The 13,328-nt window shown below is 44.7% G+C and overlaps 1 long non-coding RNA gene across 1 annotated transcript; it reads right to left on the reverse strand.

Moving 5' to 3' along the window:
* Positions 1–782: 782 nt before the first annotated feature.
* LOC123329797 lies at positions 783–12,071 on the reverse strand. The gene is made up of 2 exons (XR_006545365.1): positions 11,950–12,071; positions 783–1,892 (listed from the first exon to the last, which is right to left on the reverse strand). It is a non-coding gene; the product is annotated as an uncharacterized LOC123329797 (long non-coding RNA).
* Positions 12,072–13,328: the final 1,257 nt, after the last annotated feature.

Genomic DNA, 13,328 nt, shown 5'->3' on the forward strand with positions numbered 1-13,328 from the left:
CTGGTCAGCAAAGTAGAGCTGATGAGTCCCAAGTGGATGGGAGGGAGCAAATGTTTCCATTTGAAAATGGGGCAGTAGAAGTTGAGAAAAGCATTATGGGGCTTCTTTGGGTTTCCAGTCCCTTCAATGAACATTTACTAAGCACCTACTATGTCCACAGCACAAGACTTCATGTTCAGGAAATGAAGAAGAGCAGTCCTCCTTCCAAAAGTTACACAATGAACAATTCGAATTCAGTATAAGCTTTCTAAATAGCTGTATGAGTCAGGGTTCTCCAGGGAAGCAGAATCAGCAATACATAGGGATACAGATATAGATCAGATGTATATGTTTAAATTTATATATATATATATATATACACACACACAAATATATATGTGATTTATTTCAAGGAATACAGGGCAGGCCAATAGTCTGGAAACTTGGGCAGAAGTTGATGCAGTCTTGAGGCAGAATTTTTTTTTCTTCTTCTCTGGGAAACCTCAGGGCTTTCTCTTAGGAACTTCAACTGATTGGACAAGGCCCACCCACATTATTCAGGGTAATCTACTCAGTCAGTCAACTGTAGCTGGTAACCGTATTTACAAAATACCCATCCAGTCAACACATGGATCTGTGCTTGATTAAATAACTGGGTGCTCTAGCCCAGCCAAGCTGACACGTAACATTAACCATCACAGTATCCTATTAGTTCCCAGATTTATTCATAGAAGCCAAAAGCAGGTACTTTTTCCTTTTAGAATTGTTCTTGCCAGATTGATCAGATGTTGAGCTGTAGACTAGTGAGGGGCCAGAGGAGGGGCTGTCTCTGAGCTACTATTAAGCGTGGTTTTTAAAGGTTCTAATTCATTATAATTAATTTTTATTGTGCAGAGGCAGAAGGCTGGTGGAATGAAAGGGAGTAATTTCACAAGTCAAAATAACAAGTAAATACAAATAGTCCCCAACTTCCCACCACCTCCAGGTCTCGCCTCGTGGAATGAAACATAGCCCTGAGCTCCTGTTGCTTCCCCAGCAGCCCCGGCTCTTGGCTCCTCCTTCCCACCAGTTTTCCAGGAAAACAACCTGGTTTCAAACGTCCCTGACCCCAAGATCCCCCTTCTCCTGCAGGAGACAATGTCAGAGCCTTTGTCTATTAGATGGAGAGTATCGATTTGGGGCATTAACAGTCCTCCCACACAAAGTGGGGGATTCACCACAGAGTGGGCTGGGGAGAGAAGCCCATCTTGGTTGTGCTTGTTGCAAACAATGAAACAGTTCAAGGAGGCTCTTTGTTCATCTTCAGGCTTGGAGCCCTGGCAAGCTGAGCAGCGCAGGCGCGTGTGCCAGATATTAAGTCTCATTTCAAAGCTACAGAGCTGATGGGGTGACCTGACGGGGTGACGTGGGAGCCGGCAGGATGCTGCAAGTGGGAGGCTGGGATTCAGTCTGAGCATCCAGATGGAGGGACTGGAGATGTAGATGAAGGCGAGGCCCTGGGCTGTGGGTTATTTTCTTTTTCGGAGAATGAAGCCTGAAAGGAGGACTTGACTTTCTCTGGCCTGAAATCCAGTGGTGGGGTTTCAGAAGTCTTGAGTAATGACCGGTGTAGGTTTCTCATGGAGGACTCATTTATCTAGGTGCCAGTAGGTGAGCCTGGCTTCCCAAGCTTGAAAATTTAGATTTATTGGGTGCCAGAAATTGGACTGGACACCATTTAATAGGCCCATGCACCATGAAGGTGAGGGTGGGAGGATAAGAGTCAAGAGGGTAGAATGGATAGGGAAGGGACTCAGTGTGAAGAAAAACAGCAAAATCTGATTAACACTGTAAAATGCTGGCCACGGCGGGCGGCAAATACAAGACTCCGGAGAAACCAGTGGTTTCTGAACAGAGCCGAAATCGGATAAAACCTATGGGAAGAGAGAGAGATGGAGGAGAGGGAAAGAATTAGTCTCTGGGAACTTAAGGAAGGGGTTTGTTGGAGAGGGAGGGAGGGAGGGGGAGAGAGAGGAGAGATGGAGAGAGAGGGAAAGAGGAGGAGAGAGGGAGAGAGACAGGTTTCTGAACTCTACAGAAGGCAAAACTGCCTTTAGAACGTGGATCGATAAAAAAAGCCATTTGCTGGCTACAAAATAGACACATACACACACACACACACACACACACACACACACATCTTGTTCAGCCCCTTGCTCTGAAACAGAAGAAAAGCTTTGGGATTTATGGAATGTGGATTTACATAGAGAGGCCCTGGAATATATAAATACTCGGCTGACTTCTAATGTGCAAAGAAAGGCTGAGTGAGGCACGTTTGTGGGAGGGAAGGAGCAGAAGGAAGTGAAATCCAAACCCTGGGCTCCATGCCTCATTCCCCAAGTGAACACTGGGAATGCATACTCCTTCTCTACATGCTTCAATTTCTTCATGATTTTTATCTGTTTTCTCCCTGGGGCTGGGGAAGCGGTGTAAAAAATGACTTCTCAGGCTTTAAGACCTTTAAACAAAAAAACTGTGTAATGCAACACAGCTGATCTGAATCTCCCTACTCACTAACGTGGATGTTCATTCAATATTTATCGTGTTTCTTCTCTGTGCAAGGCACCACTTTAGATTCACAGGTGGAAATGTACATAGTAAACACTTCATTCATTCAACAAATATAATACCCAGGTGAAATAACCATTACTTCCCTCAGAATGCATCCATCCTTGTGGGGAGAGGTGGGCAGGAAAATTCACGTGCATGACATGCTGGAGACATGAAGGAGGGCAAGCTGAGTTAAACCAAAGAATCATAGACACCTTCCTGGAGGAGGTGACTTACAGGCTGTGGCCCCCGGCACTCTACTCAGTGGTCTGCTGAAAATCATATTTCTCAGTCAACAACCCAGATGTTTCAGCTCCATGTCGGCACATATGTAGGCATTTGGAAATGCCTGGATTTCTGGTGATTGGATCCAAATGCCCACCAGCACTTGTGGAAAGGAGAGTAGGCATGTACCTTGTAAATAATGCAAGCCTGGATTGTGTAGTAATTGTTTTTATGAGCCATTCTTCTTCCACCAGGACACAGATCATCAAAATTCTTAGCTATTTATTATATACCAGTTTATTACTTGCCCTCAATTACGTGGTGAAATTTATATCTTTGCACACGACCAAGGTGGTGGGCCCCATGGCCCAAGGCAATTAGATAAGGCCTTAAAGAAATCAGACTGTGAACAAGGTAGAAGTTTAATAAAATTTGAAACCCACAGCTGTCAAGCTACATGCAGCCCTGTGGTCACAAATATCAGGCAAACATCATTACAGAATTGGTCAGGGGAAGGACAGCTTTGCATCCCATTTTGTGGACAGTTTTAAAGACTGTTGGTGCATATGTGTGCGTGCACGCTCATGTGTGTACATATGTGTGTGTTAGTCGCTCAGTTGTGTCCGACTCTTTGCAATCCCATGGACTGTAGCTCTCCAGGCTCCTCTGTCCATGGAATTCTCCAGGCAAGAATACTGAAGTGGGTTGCCAGTCCCTTCTCCACAGAATATACCCAACCCAGGGATCAAACCTAGGTCTTCCACACTGCAGGCAGATTCTTTACCATCTGAGCTACCTGGGAAGCCCATGTGTATACATGAAAGTCAAAGTGAAGTCACTCAGTCATGCCCGACTCTTTGCAACCTCATGGACTGTAGCCTACCAGGCTCCTCCGTCCATGGGATTTTCCAGGCAAGAATACTGGAGTGGGTTGCCATTTCCTTCTCCAGGGGATCTTCCCGACCCAGGGATTGAACCCAAGTCTCCCGCATTGCAGGCAGACGCTTTACAGTCTGAGCTACTGAATATGAATATGGTATATTTAGATTGTATTTATATTGATACAGGAAAGGAATGGCAACCCACTCCAATATTCTTGCCTGGAGAATCCCATGGACAGAGGAGCCTATCAGGTTACACAGTCCATAGGGTTGCAAAGAGTCAGACACATCTCAAGCAACTTAGTACGCACACACAGGAATGGGCTAAAGGGGGGAAAGTGACATTGCAGAGGCCGTGATTCCTTTCAGCCTCCTCAGCCACATGGTCCCTTATTTCCCCCCTCCCTGGAAAATCCCCTGCAGAAGGAAATGGCTTCCCTGGAAATCCCATGGACAGAGGAGCCTGGCAGGCTACAGTCCATGAGGTTGCAAAAGAGCCAGATACGACTTAGTGACTAAACAATAACAACAAAATCACCATCTTATCCCACACAAACCGCAACCATCTTATCCCCTGGCTCAGAGATTGCACATCCCTCACCTCGGTATTCCCTTTCCAGCCCAGAGAAACCTATTCTCTTATTCCTCTTTCACATAAATGTCCTTCCCATGAAATATTTTAATTTAAACCACTAAGGTAGCCAAAAGATAAAGTCCAGATGATGATAGAACTTCAGGAATGAATTGGCAACAAGTCAAATGTAGGTGTGGGAGCAAGAGAAACAGCAGAGACTTTCCCAACCAGGGGAAACACACAACAAAGAAATGATGAGTCTGCACACCTGGATAGGAGCTTCGGCACTAATTCCTGCTACATCAGGCAAAACACTTACATTTTCTTGCTTGGAATTGGTCTCTTTTCTGTCTCCCAGAGCCTTTTGTAATTACCTAAATAGATACTTATCAGACTTCATAATCACTTATTAGTTACTACAAGTAATGTTGTAGCATTATTAGTCACAACCAATCTTCTCGGCCATCTGCCCTTCTGGACAGTGAGCTCTCCAACCAAGGGGACCATGTCTTCCCAGGTTTTAGAACAATGCCTTGCTTGTGGTAAGCGCCCCACATGGAAAGCTTTTCAATGAATTTAACTATTCTGAGTCAACTACTCACCTGCAAAATGCAAGTTTCTCCACTCATCCATCCATTTATTTATTCACCATTTACTGGACAGCCTGCTAGGTGAAGTGCCATAGGAGGCACACAAATGCATAATCTAGGAAATTATCTAAAATAACAGTCCCTGCCTACCTCCCAGAACCATAGAGAAGAACAAAGAGGCCATGTGTATAAATGAGCTTTGGAAACTGTACTCACTACCCGAGGTAAGGGGTCATCTTCTTTCTCAATCATTGCCTGTGTCCTGCTGATGCTAAGAGCCCTCCTGGCCCTGCAAGGGTTAGTTTTGCAGACTTCCCCTGACTCCCTTCTCTGTAGCTCCCAACAGATGTATTAAGTGTAATCTTGGAACTGTTCCAGGTTCCCTCTTTAAGACTCAGAATGTTCAATATTTCCTGCACGCAGCAGGCGCTCTGGGCTGGCACCATGCCAGACACTCTGTAGGGCTCATTCCCCAAGCATCGCTGGTGTCTGGGTCTCAGCCCCAACTTGTCCAGGCTGTTGCATTGAGGCTGCTTGTGAAGCAGGCACAAAACCCCAGCAGACACTGCTCCTGCAGCCTCACCAGTTTGTCTCTGAGATAACCTGCAGACTGACTCCCTCTGAGGCACCAGCGGAGGACAGGAAGACCCACTGCCCACTGCCCCTCTGTTTCCTGACTCAGCCTGAGCCCTGCCAGAGGCAAGTGGGGTATTGGAGCTGCCCTGAGGCTCTGGCTTGGTTGACTGTGGAACGAGCACTTTAGAGAAGTACCCACAGGAAAATAAACAGCAGCAAACTGAGTCCCCTGGGTGCTTGCTGAGCTGGTATGATGGGAGCTAACCCCAGTTCACCATGTGGCTGACAAGACCTCATCTGGTTCTGCAGTGAGAAGAGCCTTCCTGTGACCGCTCAGGGCTAATGAATGCCTCCTCGTTCGTGTGGCAGCAGCACAAATGGAGTCCACATCCTTCTCCAAGACTGACAGGGAGAGAGGGGTTCTAAGGCATCTTTGGGAGCACTTCCATGTGGACACATCATCTCCACCCCTCCTCATCCTTCCCACTTTTTAATTAATTTGCATAATCACTAGCACCGGCTGAACACATGTGACACACTCAGGACTCATGGTTGCATTTAAACAGGAACCAGTTTTGTGCTTTTAAATGTAATCTTTTCCCCTTTCCCCCAACCTCTGTCTTTCTTTTCATCATGTCTCCCATCCCTTCATTCTATTTCTTTTTTCTCCAACCCTCCCACACTTGGTGAATTCCATGGACACTGTGACCTCCCTCCAAACCCCACTCTCCTCCCCAACCACATCAATTTGATCGAACAAGTAGATTCTACAGAAGAGAAGGAAACTAAGATTCACGTAGCTCCTTGGAGGTGCCAGGTAGAGTGTAAAAATGCAGAATACAGACAAACAAGCTCTGTTGCACATGAGAGCTCATGTGAGGCCTGGGAACCAAGCTATTGCTACAGCACCTCCGTAACAGCAGACCTATTAAGGCAGAAAAACACATCCCAAGAATACAGGGTAAGAGCTGCTTCCCTGGTGGTGCAAATGGTAAAGAATCTGCCTACCAGTGCAGGAGACACAAGAGACGTGGGTTCGATCCTTGGGCTGGGAAGATTCCCTGGAGGAGGAAATGGCAACCCACTCCAATATTCTTGCCTGGGAAATTCCATAGGCAGAGGAGCCTGGCAAGCTACAGTCCATGGGGCTGCAAAGAATCGAACATGACTGAGCACTGAGAAGAGCTACAGAGGCCCATAAAGGGGTGAGATTCAGAGCCCAGCTAGTAGGAGATTCTTATACAGCTGAGAGATGGCCACCTTTTCTTTTGGGAAGAATTGCAGTCCCAGGTGCAAGCTGAAGCTCTGGCTTAACTGATCTTTGCTAAACTGGAATTTCTTCTGCCCCTCAGTTTCCTCATGTATGCTGCTGCTGCTGCTGCTAAGTCACTTCAGTCGTGTCCGACTCTGTGTGACCCCATAGACGGCAGTCCACCAGGCCCTGCCATCCCTGGAATTCTCCAGGCAAGAACACGGGAGTGGGTTGCCATTTCCTCCTCCAATGCATGAAAGTGAAAAGTAAAAGTGAAGTCACTCAGTCGTGTCTGACTCTTCGAGACTCCGTGGACTGCAGCCTACCAGGCTCCTCCATCCATGGGATTTTCCAGGCAAGAGTACTGGAGTGGGGTGCCACTGCCTTCTCCAGCTTCCTCATGTATAAACTAGGACAATTGCACCAAATAACCTATTATATCTCTAGCTCTGAAACACTTCTCATCCGTGAATCTTTCTCTGATCTTTGCCTTGTGACCCACATCATGATAAAACTATATTAAAATAGACTGTGAGAACAGGTAGATGTCAGCTGTATTTTGTCAGGAGATCAGATCTCTGAATTCTTGTCTTAATAGTCTGCATTTGGAGCTATAATGGTTTGTAATGGTATATTAGCATGTGTCTGGCTACTGAAATCAGTGCTTCTCTCAGTACTTGGGTCCATGCTATTTGTAAAGACAGACTGTTGTTCATTATGTAGTCATCCTTACTGGAACCCTGTTCAGATAAAGCTTGAATTGCTTGAGCTAATGAGAGAGACCTTTTATCAAACCCTGGAGGTCAGCAGATGTGGGCTTTATGGGAAAAGTGAAAAAATGGGGGAAATTCCATCATGGCCATGAAAAGGCACTTCCAGTAAACTCTTATCCATCAAGGGAGAGTAACAGGTTGTCCTGGTTGGTGGCAACTAAAGAGTCTTTACAGATGCTGCATGGATGATTGATTTTCACAGGTTGAAAGAAACATGGAAATACACCAGAAAGTTGCTATGAATATGTTAATCCTCTCTGAGAATTCCATGAAACCCTGGTGCTGTCATTACATAGCAAACGAGAATAATCAAATTTAGGATATAATTGTTGCAAAAATAATGGGCCTCCCGCTTATCAATCCTAATACTTTGGGGGGAAAATAGTATTACCAAACATGCTTTGGGTTTCCTCTCAATTTCCAATGACTGCCCTTTTCCTGCTCCATGCAGTCATGACCATTTCTAGAAAGAGAGAAGAGTTTCCCACTCGCACAACTGGGCATCTTTTCTCCTCCCTCTCACTGCCCTACTTCCCTATCTGCCAGCTCAGCTACAGACTCCTTCATGAACCGTCCATCATATCCACCCCCAAAGACGGGCGGGATTGTTCCCATTTCCCAACTCTCACAGCTCTTTGTTTTCAACTCCCTTAAGGCATTTATCAATAATGTACTCTGGGACCACATGAATCTATCTAGTTCTGGCACTTCCCTTTAGAGAAAGTTTGACATATACTCTCCCTAAGGGCATAAATGTTCTCATTTGGCTTGCACCTATTGGTAGGAATAGACACATGGTACTAGTCATCAGAGTTTTTAAATTTTGAAAGCATACATAATGGTCTGTATTCCATATCTTGACTTGCCTGTGAGCATCTTGTGGGCAGCATTGTGTCTAAGCAAACCACATTTCTGTTCCCAGCACAGAGCCTGGCATACGGTGGGGAACAATCGAAGCTGGCTGAATTAAACTGAACATAATAAGAGGACACCTTTTTGCATTCACACATTAGAAGAATATTAGAGATGGAAATATCACCAAGTTACAGCTCCCACTTTCAACTCAGAAATAAAAAGCACATTTTACACTGGAAAGAGAATCAGCGGCATATACAATCTTGTTTGCAAGCTCAGATGGTCTCCTTTGATTAAGAACCATCTTGAGCTATAATCATTCAGGAATTTGTTGACAAATGACAGTATCACTTTGGTTGTTTACAGTTGTAGGTATTCATTCATTCAACCAATATTACTGAGCATCAACTATGAGCTAGCAATTGTTAACATTTTAGGATTGCAGCCATGGAATAAGGTAAGGTAACCTCCTCATGGAGGCTGTATTCTAGAGGAGGAAACAGGATAAGAAAGTACACAGATAAGAAATATGGTTAAGTGATAAAAGAAAATAAATCAGGGTGATGATAACAAAATTGATGGGAAGGTCACCATTTTAGGAAGGAAGGACGGTTGGAGAAGGTTGTTTGGAAGAGATGACTATTCAACTTGAAGGAGATTATTAAGTGACCCATGAAAGTATGTGAAGGGAAAAGTATTCAAGGCAAAGAGGACAGCATGTGAAAGGCATTGAGGCAAGAGACTACTTGGTGTGTTTTGAGAAAGAGAATAAAAGAGGAAGATGGTGTAGTAGATAGGACTGAACAGGGATGAGGTTAGAACAAGTGCAAGAGATGAGCTCAGAGCAGTAGCAGTATGCCGTGTTGGCTCAGTGGATAAAGAATCTGCCTGCAATGCAGGAGACACAGACTTGATCCCTGGGTCAGAAAGTTCCCCTGGAGGAGGCATGGCAACCCACTCTGGTATTCTTGCCTGGAAAATCCCATGGACAAAGGAGCCTGGCGGACTACAGCCCATGGGTTTCACAAAGAGTCAAACACAACTGGAGTGACTAAGCATACACACACAGATTAGGAAGTTAGGACATGGTAAGATTTGGATGTGACCCTAAGATGGATGCTTTTGGAGGAGGTGGAACTGATGCGTGATGTGATCTGACCTACATTTTAAAAGCATCACTAGGGCTGCTATGTTGAAACAAACTGGGAGAAGGCAAGTAAAACTTGTCTAGTTTGGAGACACTGGAGTCAGCTGGGAGGCTACTGTAATAATGCAGGGTGTGGATAACCTAGACTAAGCTGGTGGATGGTGAGATGACAAGAAGTGATTGAGTCCTGGATATGTATTTGACAACAGAGCTACAGGCTTTGTTGAAGAAATGGATATGAAGTCAGAGAAAAATTCCAAGGTTCTTAGCCTCACCAGCTGGAAGAAGAGAGCTGCCATTTACTGAGATGGAGTAGATTGTGGGAGAGCTTTTGGGGTGAGGGAGTTCAGTTTGGTATATATTAATTTGCAGATACCTATCAGTCATACCCGGAGAAAGCAATGGCACCCCACTCCAGTACTCTTGCCTGGAAAATCCCATGGATGGAGGGGCCTGGTAGGCTGAAGTCCATGGGATCACGAAGAGTCTGGACACGACTGAGTGACTTCACTTTCACTTTTCACTTTCCTGCATTGGAGAAGGAAATGGCAACCCACTCCAGTGTTCTTGCCTGGAGAATCCCACGGATGGGGGAGCCTGGTGGCTGCCGTCTATGGGGTCACACAGAGTCGGACACGACTGAAGTGACTTAGCAGCAGCATCAGTCATACCCAGAGTTGCTATGTTGAAGCAAACTGGGAAATGGCAAAAATATTAGGGCAAATAATCTGAGATTTGAAAAGGTCAAGAACCTAAAGCCAATCATATTGCAAAAAAATCACTGGTCAATGAGGATGGAGAAAAGGAAGAAAGGGGACATGAAAATGGACAAACAGGTAGAAAGACATCCCCAGCTCTCTGGATCTCGTTGTGCTTGGGTACCTGGCAGCCATCTTGGATAGTGTCAGTCACCTCTTCTAAATTCGAAGCAGGAACTTATATCATCAGCTGATAGCTGTTTCTCCATTGAGCCTGGAGTGCTTAACAGCTACAACATGATTTGTCTGCTTTTCAATTTGACCTCTTTAACAGAGGCTTGAAAATTGGCTGGAAGTGGCTTTTACACCAAAGTGAAGCTTAGCTGTTTAATTTCACCCAACTACTTTTTCCTGAGCACCTACTCAAGCTGGGTACTATGCTGACTGGTGCAAGGATACAACTTAAAAAAAAAAAAAGAATAGAACGTGCTTCCATGGAACTCACAATCTAAATCAGTGGTTCTCAACTACTTTCCTCCCCCAGGGGGCATTTGGCGATGCCCAGAAACACTTTCGATTGTCACTACTAAGGGAGGGTATTAATGGCATCTAATATATAGAGGCCAGAGATGCTAAACATCCTCTAGTGCACAGGACTGCTGCTCATCTCAAAGAATTATCTAAAATGTTAATAGTGCCAAGATCAAGAAACTAAACTGAAGGCCATGACCACACATATAAGGAATAACTCTAGTACAAGACAGAACGTGATAAACAACAATTTATGTTTCTGGAGATCCTTCAAGCTTTGGAGAGAGATAGCATCTTAGTCAATCCTAAAGGAAATAAACCCTGAATATTCATTGGAAGTACTGATGCTGAAGCTCCAATACTTTGGTCACCTGATGCAAAGAGCTGACTCATTGGAAAAGATCCTGATACTGGGAAAGATTGAGGGCAAAAGGAGAAGGGGGTGGCAGAGGATGAGGTGGTTAGATAGTATCACAGACTCAATGGACATGAATCTGAGCAGACCGTGGGAGATAGTGGAGGACAGAGGAGCTTGGCATGCTGCAGGCCATAGGGTCATAAAGAGTCGGATATGACTTAGAGACTAAACAACAAGCATCTTAGATTCACTAGCAAGATGCCTCTAGGGGTCCTGGAAACTACATCTGGGGAAAACGCTCCAGCAAGTTCCTGCATGGGTATACATATGCGTCCATATAGCCACATAGAAGCAACAAGGGTCTTTTTTATATACAATCACATTCCATCCTCACGACAACTCTATTCAGAGGTCTTCCATCTAATCAAATAATTGTGACTGAAGAACAGTCCTCCTCTATTTGGAAAGACTATTCTCTCCAACAGAGAAAGAAAGGGACCTCAGCCCAGCCAATCAAACAGCCAAATTGACCCTGACAGTCACTGTTGTTAGGTGCCCCAGACAGGGACGTCCATCATTCCTCAACAACCATCTTAAGTCAACAGAGTCAGTATTCAACACTTCCAGTTCAGATTTGGAAACTGAGGTTTAGTGACATGACTAAGATCTCACTGCTCCTAACTTGCAGTGATTTGGCTCAAAACTCACCCTTCTGACTCTAGATGCAGAAATCTTTCTACTACAAGAAGCTACTTCTTTCCGTAATAACTATAGGTATCAACACCATTATGGAGCTTAACAATTCACGAGTGATTTCCATGGAAGTCTTTTTTTCTCCCCAAGTATTTCTGTGGGCAAATGCATGGGAAGGAGTGGAAAATGCATTTGGGGTTTAGCCTGAAGGAGAAAAAGAGCCCTCACCTGTATTTTTATCAGCCGTATCACATCTTTTTACATTCATACATAAATCATGGAGGACATGCAGCTAGAGGGCCTCCTGGCATCAAGATGGAATCAGACTAAAGGGTTTCTTCAGTAGCACCATGCATTGCATTTATGTACCTTAAAAAAACACTCAGGGGAATTCATTCAAGTATGGTAATGGCTTAAAATGACCAAGTTAAAACTGAGCCACGTGATTTTATTTAAATACAGATGGTCAGGTTTTGTTTACATCTACAGAGCAAACTGCTGATGCAAAGTGGGACCCTATACATATAAGCCAGCAAAGCCATTTTAGAACCCAGAGTTTGAAAGAGTCTATATAAATGTAAATTACCAACCAAAGGGAGCATAAAAATCTATAGATGGGAAAATGAGACTACTATCTTCTCTCATCCAGCTCAGATTGACCATGTGGGCTCACATGACTTTCTCTCATTTGGGGAGTTTCTGGAGCATGGATTTAGCTGAGTTTCTGCATGCCAGCATTTCAGCTGGCGGAGATCTGGTGACCTGTGTTTCTTCTGGGGTAATTTGTCAATTCTAAGGGTTGGGGGTTCAGATGTTTCAGAGACACTGAGTCTTCATGCATATGCTTTGTCACCCCACCATGACTTTCATCCCTCGAATTCTCCAACAGGGGTTTTCCAGGCAAATTCTGGGAGTGGGTTGGCCCATTGTTTCCGCCTAATAGCTAGGAAGCCCTCTTTGTTCAGGGCCAAAGCTGAGCTCTAGTTGGAAATGAAATGCTTCTGAAAGCTGCCTTAACACTTTTCCTCCATGAATGTTGTGTTTCCCTAGGGACCTGTAGGAACCATTCCCTAAATGGGACTCTGGGGCATGAAAGAAGTTCAGGTGAGCTTCTCCAAGCCTATCCTTCCCAACTAGGGAGGATGGAGCCCACAGCGGGTAGAGGATTGATAGAATAAAAGAGAATGACCACAAACTGCTCAGAGTTCCATGCAGGAAGAACTGAGAAAAGAACAATCTAGCTGAATGAAACTGCTTTCTTCCTTTCAAACCATGCTATATTAATTGGGTACACATCGGTCCACTTAATACCAATTGACATTAAGCAATTTACCATTTGATGGCAATTGAAAAACCCAAGCTTACTGCTCCAAATTCCCTTGATTGTTCTGAACAGATTTCCCATCCTAAAGTGGAAACGGATTTAATTTGATCTCTTCAGTCTGTTTAGCATTATGTGTAAAACAGTAATGCTGGTACCAGGAAACCAGAGGCTACCTGGGCAGTGGAGTGTCCAAAACAGAGATATTCAGTCCTTGGAAAAGATCCAAAAGAAGGAGTCACTATATAGTTGTGATGGGGGCTACAGCCCTGGGGTAACATGGCTG

Source organism: Bubalus bubalis, chromosome 16 (assembly GCF_019923935.1).
Source record: "Bubalus bubalis isolate 160015118507 breed Murrah chromosome 16, NDDB_SH_1, whole genome shotgun sequence".
Lineage (NCBI taxonomy): Eukaryota > Metazoa > Chordata > Mammalia > Artiodactyla > Bovidae > Bubalus > Bubalus bubalis.